Genomic DNA, 8,073 nt, shown 5'->3' with positions numbered 1-8,073 from the left:
CGCTGAAGGAAGAGCGTAATCAGAGAGAAATGAATAGAAACTGCCCAAAGAAAATATGTGCTACCTAGCAACAAATACATGAAGTGTTGAGAATAGGCCAAACAAATAGCTCTAAAGACGACGTGGTAGTGGTAGGGGAAGTAATCAAAAGTAGGAAAGCGAGAAACTGAAAAAAATCAGACAGCAACTCAGCTAGAGAAATTACAGCACAAAGTTAAGAAAGTGCAAAAACATGATAAGGAAAGCAAAGGTGAGGAATGAACAGATTGCGAGAGAGGCTAAGATAAATAATAAGGCATTTGTCAAGTACAGAAGGAACAAGAGGTCAGCACAAGAGCCAATAGTGCCTCAAAGCTGGCAGAGGCAATTTATTGATGGAACATGAAGACCTCGCTAAAAACATTAAAAGGCTTCCCCGCTCCTGCTCCTTGCCTCTCTTTTCACAAAGGAAGATGGGGACATATGCCGGAGCAGACATAAATTTCCCAGGAGTGGAAAAAAGACATATTGAAGGAAATTGGATCGTGTCAGCACAGGTGATCAAGAAATTAGGACATCAGAAAAATTGCCAAAAGTCTAGAGCCAGGCCAGAGACTCCTGGAATGAGGGACCCAGAGGCCAGCGTGGCCCGAGGGCAAGGCCGGGCAGGGTTGAGTGCAGGTCCGGGCAGAGGTGCCGAAGCTGCTGCAGGAAGCAGTCTTGGGCCACACCTGCAAGTTCATCTTGTAGATGAGTTTTCATCTCTGGTACAGGGAACAGATTCAGTGTTGAATCAGGCCTTTATATCCAAAGCAGCTGGCATTTGATAATCTTTGATGGGGCCCTTGTTTTTAAGAGTACCAGCATGACCTAAGTTTGGGGCAAAAGTTCACTCTCCTTCCCAGATCATAGATGGAAAACCTATATTTGAGTCATGACTCTGCTACAGGCCTGCCTGTCATTTCGGGCTAATCACTGAGTGTCGCAGAGATGTAGGTGCCTCATCTCTAAAGCGGAGGTGAGCATTCCCTTGCTCTAAAGTGGACCATGATGCTCAGATGAAATAATTACTCATCCACAAAAACGACAAGTAATCTTGAGTGCTTTTAATGTGCCAGGCACATTGTAGGTCCAGGGAGGGAGGAGAAATAGAGACAGATCCCTGCCCTTCCATGGTTGACATTTTAGTGTTGGGGAAGGAGATAAACAAGTAAACAAAAAAATAAACAAGCTAATTTCAGAGACCAATGAGAGCTTGGGAACAAATGCATAGCTGTGCAAAGCCCTGCATCTTACTGGTGGTCAGGGTAAATGGCATTGAGTTGAGACCTGAACAAAGAGGAGGAATGATCTGGGACAGGACATTCTAGAATGAGGGCAGCAGGCTTCAGTCCTAAAGTTAATGTATAAAGGCATTGTTTAGAATATACAGTGTGGCCAAAATGCTGGCTCTGAGTGACATTATCAAGAGCCTTTTCCGAGGCTGAGAATTTAATTTTTTTCTGTCCCTTCAATCTGACTAGACTGTAAGGGTTCTCAAATCAAGGCAAACTTCAACAAGACAAACCTGGCAACAAAGAAAGAAATATAAAGCACACAACACATAGAACATGGATCCCTGGAGGAGCTGGGAAGGACACCCTTTTTCTTTCCAAAAGTGGGGCCTCCCTTGTCACAGGGATACTGAGGCCATGGTCACTGCTTGTGGCCTGCTAGAAAGTCCTAGACAAATAATCAGTTTCAGCTATATTGCTTACCTGGGGCTACACAGATTCTGTATGGTAAATGGGATAAAACACGAAGATCACGGATGTGCTTTCCTGCTAAAAAGCACCACCTCCTTCAAATAGATTCCTTTCCATTCCCACACTCTGTAATAGTGTAATTGAGCTATGCAGTAATTAAAGAGAAAAATGTCACTATTGTGTTTCCAAATATATTATTTAATTTTCATAAAACAAATCCAACTCTTAGTCTTGAATGCTGGGAGAAGAAAATAAATGGAACCACAAATCTCTACCATTTAATCTTAATACGAGATAAATTTCATTTCACAAATGTTTATTGAGCACCTGCTAGTTTCAGGACATATGCAAAATAAATACTGCCTGGTGCTTGTCATACACAAACTCATGGTCTCTACTTTAAATCACAGTGTTTCATAATACAACATCTACTGATCAGGAGAAGAGCGTTTATAGTGATTTTTACAAAGAAATAAAGCAGGAACAAGTATACTCTATTCAGCAATACTGGACACTCACAGATGAACATGTTTTTTAAGCACATGAACCCCCAGATTTTTGTCTTGAGTAGAACCTTAAATGGAGTTCTACAGGACAAGAAGGTGGGATTTGTGCTCAGGCAGGCCTGGATTGAAAGCCTAGCTCATCTTCTCACTAGTTGTGTGACATTGGCAAGATACATAGCTTCTCAGTTTCCTCATCTGTAGCATGGGACTCATGGTACTGACCTCATGGAGTTGCTGTGAGGATAAAATGAGATCATGCATTCAGGCTGACAGCTTGGCTGTTGTAGGTGCTCCACAATTGCCCCTTTCCCCTTTTAATTGGGGTCATTGAAAAATAAGCAGTTAGATGATTAAAAATGTGCAATTGTTTGTGTCTTCCCGTTTAAAAAGGAGCTAATACCAGCTCAATGTTTTGGAACTGATGCCTACAATGTGTTTCATGTCTTTCTGTCTTCAGAGAGAATAACTTGTCATTTGATAGCGTAATCCTCTGATTCTCCAGGTCACACTAGCCTGAGGCAGAACAGCAATGGCAAGATCTCAGTGACAGAAGAGACACTGCCCCTGCTTGTATTGAGGGAAACACCCATCCTAAAATCCTCTTCATGTGGTGCTGCAGTTTCTAAATTTAGTCATGATGCAGTTCACCAAGATCCTGCTAGATGCTACTGAGGATAAAAAGCCGGATGCAGCCATTGTTCTCAAAGCACTTGGACTTGGGTTTGCTGAGCCACGTGGCCACACAGGTGCATGTTTGTAATCATTTGACAGCAACTTCTTGCAACTGTGGCAGGTCTTAAGAAGAAGGTGTACACGGTGTTACAGGAATCTTAATCAAGGAATTTGTCTTAGGCAGGGAGATGAGAAGGCCATGCTTGAGCTGAGCGGAAGACCTGGAAGAATGAAAAGGAAGAGGAGAAGGAAAGCATTCTGGTCAAAAGAACAGAAGGAGGCAAGTACCGGGGCCGGAGTGCAGAGAAAGGTGAGGTTGGCACCGCTCACGGCCTGGTGGGCCTCGCTGGGAGTTTTCTGCTTAACTTAGGAGCAATAAAAATCTACGGAAGAGCTTTGTGTAGGGGAGTGGTATGATTAGATTGGAACGATCACTAAAGTTGGAAACAGAAAGAGAGGTATGCAAACCTATTAGAGGGAATTATGAGTATCTTGAGAAGAGCTGATGCTGGCTTGGACAGGGGGATGGTAGAAGTTGATGCAGAGAATTTTATTTTGTAGATTTTAGGTGTATTTAGGGGATGAAAATGATAGGAGCTTGAAGATGGTTTGTATGGAGTGGGGGAGGAGGAAGGTAGGTTGAAAGGTGAGAAAGCCTTGAGAGATTCCTAGGATTCCACCTTGAAAGATAGATGAGAGGGCACGGGAGGAGGGGTCACCGAACTGGGGAACACTGGAAGTCAATGGGAACATGGAAAGGTCACAAGTTCTGTTCTCGGTGTTTGACCTTGAGGCTGCCATTGAGAAAGATGAAAGATGTCAAGGAGCATTTTAGATGCTTGGGTCTGAGCTCGGAGAAGCCAGGACTAGGTATAACAGAAACCATTATTATTTTTGGAGGAGGTCCTTAGAAACAGCCTGAGATGAGGGGTCATGTCCAAGTTACTTATTAAGGCTGTGTTCCCCTGGGAGACTGGTCAGGGAGTGGGGGGGAGTGGAGCAGGGAAAGAGAAGAAGCCGAGTAAAAGATGATCTCAGGGTAAGGTATTATCAAGGGGTAATCCCTGCAGAGGACAGGCTTTAGCCTGCTCTCCTGGGGGCTCTGGTGAATAAGTCACAGCTTCCTCAGCTATTGTGAAGGAACCTCAATGGGAGGGGCTGGGCAATCCCTGAGGGCAATCCTCCTCCACCTCTTCCTTCTCCAAGGGCTGCAGGTGCAGCTGAAAGCACACCACAGCTGGTGAGGGGTGGGGCACAGAAACCCTGAAAAGAGATCCCAGGACAGCTGGGTGGAGTGCTGACATCCGCACTATTAGGGTGAACAAGAATTGCCTAGGGAGATGGAGTGAGAAGAGAGACGGTCAAGACCGCTGTACTGAGGGTGTCCAAAATGTGCTAATTAGAATAGAAGCTTAGAAGGGAGGCTGGGAAGGACTACTGTTTCACAGCCGCCCTGCAAAGACAGCAGCAATGCGAGTAGTATTATCTCCAATTTAAAGATGAGAAAACCAAGGCTTGGGGAGGTTGGAATTTGAACACAGAGCTCCTGACCCCAAGCCTAGTGGTCCTTTAAACCCAACAAGGGAAGGTTTTCCAGCGCTGGAGGGCCCCAGTAGCGAAAAGAACTGGTCCTCTTTTGAAGGTGTTTATAGATGCCAATGCTCATGGTTGAACACTTGCATTGCCAGATTTGAGAACCTGGGGAGAAAGGGAAGCTGGGGGGTGATTTACGGTGATTTTTATAAAGAAATAAAGCAGAAGCAATTTTTATACTCCATTTAGCAATACTAGACACTCACAGACAAACATTTTTCAAGCACATGAACCCTCAGATTCTTATCTGGCATAGAGCCTTAAGTGAAGTTCTACAGGACAAGGAGATGGGCTTTGTGCTCAGGCAGCCCAGATTGAAAGCCAAGCTCATCTACTCACCAGTTGTGTGATATTGGACAAGATATGGAGCTTCTCAGTTTCCTCAGCTGTAACATGGGACTCGTGGTACTTAGCTCATGGAGTTGCCTGAAGATAAAATGAGATCATGCATTCAAGGTGACAGCTTGGCTATTGCAAGTGCTCCACAACTGCCCCTTTCCCCTTTCAACTGGGGACATTAAAAATAAGCAGTGAATGATTGAAAACGTACAATTGCTTGTGTCTTGCTTTTTGAAAAGGAGCTAATACCAGCTCAGTGTTCTGGAACTGATGCCTAGCAATGTGTTATGTGTCTTTGTCTCTTCAGAGAGGTGAGGAGGAGAGGCTGGAGCTACTCCCCTGCATCCCAGGAGGCAAGGGTGAGTGCGATGAAGGCTTGGGGCAAATGTGTGGGAGTCTCAGCCGCCCAGAGCACAGAGACTAGCCTGCTTGCTGTCTACCAAGGCTTTGAATTTATTTTCTGCCTCTGGGGAAACTTCTGTTGACTTTGTCCATTAAGCAGGCTTGCAGGATGTCTGCTGACCCCAGGTTCCTTCTCCCCTGAGGAAGCCCCACTGCTTCAGAGATCAGCAGAGGTGTGCTGGTTCCCAGGGCTTCCCCAGTCCAGGGGGAGGGTGTTGGGGATGGAGTGGGCTCTGGGCGGGGACACAGGGGCATGCCTCAGGGACACAGAGCACGACCCTCTGTTTGCCGACTCTCTTACTCTCTGGCTTGAGGAGCAGTGAGGAAAATCAGAACTGAGAATACCTGCCCCTGAATTGTCTGGGATTAATTAGGAGACTGATAATGCACAGTGTGTGCCTAGGATGAAAATGAGTTATGGACTCATTACTAATATAGCTGGGTGGATGATTAGTATATAAAACAAGGCCACTTCTCAGTAAGCCAGAGGTCATTAGGTGTCCCCACAGAGTGACTTAAGCCAAGCTTGTGTTTGTGGGGAATTCCCACTGATTTACCAGGGAGTAAGAGCCGGCGAATCTAAGATGTTTTGCCCAGTTTAGTAAATAAAATGCAAAGACCCTGCATGATGCTTGTGTTTTCTTTTTTTTTTTTTCCTTATAGAAAATATTTTCCATGAAATGGAACACCAACATTAAAAGTAAAAAGGGGGTGGGAAGAAGAAACCTAAAACCAATGTAAATTGGAAGCAAACTAGTATTCATTTCCTGTAGAGGAATTTTATATTTTTTAATGGAGTTACTGTGGCTTTTTATTTCAGTGTAAGGTGAAGAGTCAAAGTATGAGGATTTAAGGCTTCCAAGTGTGTGCAGTTATATGAACAGACCCTTAAATTTGCCAGCACGCCCCAGGCACTGCTCCTGCATAACTAATGTCTCCCTCACCAGGGCCAGGGCGGAGGGCCCTCTGACTCCCCTGGAAGTTATGCAGGGATAAGGGGAGTGTCAGGAATGCAGGATTAGGCCCCTTAATTGAAGCTGTCATTAGCTGAAGAGGCAGGCAGGCTTGTGAGCCTTTCCAAGTTTGCATTTATTATAAGATGAAGATATGGCTCCTTTGGCATAAAGAGGGTAGAGGGGATTTCTGCAAGTTGGCAATATCTACCCCCCCCACCACCTTTTTAAGTTGGTTTGTTCTACAACATTCATTATGCTCTTCTTAGTAGATCCCAGAAATGCTGAAATCATCCTTTAGAGGATTTTCTTTATCTTCTGAGGAAGGCCAGCTGGAACCTTCTGAAATGATTCCCATTCAGCATGCAGCCACAGGCAGTACCAATGGTAAGGATGAAATATTATTTTTGTAAATTACATGTAGTTACAGCAGTGCCACTTACTTAGACACTCCTTATTGGATGATGAGAATGGAGACCATGGGGCTGAGCATCCTCTATGGCATAAACGAGCCAGGAAAGGGAAAGGTCTTAAGGCTCTGGAGAGATTACTGTGATCATTCCTCATATCCATGCAAGTGGCATTCTAAGTACACCTATTCTTTTTCTATTTAGTTTTTTTTTTTTTTTTTTTTTTTTTTTTTTACAGTGGTAAAATGTACGTAACAACAAATTTAGCATTTTTAGGTGGACAATTCAATGGCGTTAACTATATTCACATCACTGGGCACCCATCACCGCCATCCATCTCTAGACCTTTCCGTCTTTCCATACTGAAACTCTACTCATTCAACAATAACTCCTTCCAGGCCCTGGTCCCGGGATCCCTCCAGCCCCTGGTAATCTCTATTCTACTTTCTATGAATTTAACTACTCCAGGTACCTCATATAAGTGAAATCACACAATGTTGTTCTCTTTTTGCCTGACTTATTTCACTTCATATAATGTCTTCAAGGTTCATCCATGTTGTAGAATGTATCAGAATTCCATTCTTTTTTAAAGCTGCATAGTACTCTGTTGTATGATAACGGCATATTTTGTTTATCCATTCAGCCGTCAATGAACACTGGGTTGCTTTCACCTTTTAGTTATTGTGAATAATGCTGCTATGAGCATCTTTCCATGTGCATAAATATTTCCTCCAGACTCTGCCTTCAGTTGTTTTGGGCATATACCAAGAAGTAGAATTTCCGGATCATACCGTAATTCTGTTTCTGGTTTTTTGAGGGGGCTCCATAGCAGTTGTACCATTTTACATTTCCACCAACTGTGCGGAAGTTGGGTTCCAATTTCTACATCCTTACCAACACGTGGTATTTTTAGCTGGCTTTTGTTGTTGTTAGTAGCTATCCTAATGGATGTGAGGTGGTACCTTATTGTGGTTTTGATTTGCATTTTCCTAATGATTAGTGAATTTGAACATCTTTTCATGTGCCTGTGTATAAATATTCCTTCCAGCCCTCACTTTCAGTTCTTCTGGGTGTATACCAGAAGTGGAAGTATGTGCCACTCAACCATTGGAGCAGCCCCCAGAAAGACTTGTTTTGAGTGGGTTATGACAAGCCCTAGGGTATAAGAAAACTTCAACCAGAATTCTAAGAGATAGAGAATATTCTGGCTAACAGAGGATTAATTAGATCTTTTCATTTTTGTTTCAATCATGCTTACTAAAATTCTTCCCAAAATATTTTATTCTGCCTTTTAGATGAGTTCCACAACCCGTCCTAAGAGAATTTTCATTATCCTAGAGGAATACTATAGGATGACCACCTGGAACTAGACACTTAATGTGCTATCCTGGAGTTTCAGATGAGAAGCACCAAATATGTTTACCCATGTTATAGGCCAAAAGGTAACAGTTGTATAGGATTGTGAACCTGAAGT

General features: G+C 43.7%; 1 long non-coding RNA gene across 1 annotated transcript; it reads left to right on the top strand.

Moving 5' to 3' along the window:
- The first annotated feature begins 2,906 nt into the window (after window positions 1-2,906).
- LOC119473772 lies at window positions 2,907-6,570 on the top strand. Its single transcript, XR_005202993.1, has 4 exons — window positions 2,907-2,976; window positions 3,083-3,212; window positions 5,142-5,193; window positions 6,459-6,570. It is a non-coding gene; the product is annotated as an uncharacterized LOC119473772 (long non-coding RNA).
- The last annotated feature ends 1,503 nt before the right edge of the window (window positions 6,571-8,073 follow it).

The sequence above is a fragment of the Cebus imitator genome, unplaced genomic scaffold, assembly GCF_001604975.1.
Source record: "Cebus imitator isolate Cc_AM_T3 unplaced genomic scaffold, Cebus_imitator-1.0 Scaffold183, whole genome shotgun sequence".
In the NCBI taxonomy this organism is placed as follows: Eukaryota; Metazoa; Chordata; class Mammalia; order Primates; family Cebidae; genus Cebus; species Cebus imitator.
This window is presented reverse-complemented; position numbering and strand designations above follow the sequence as displayed.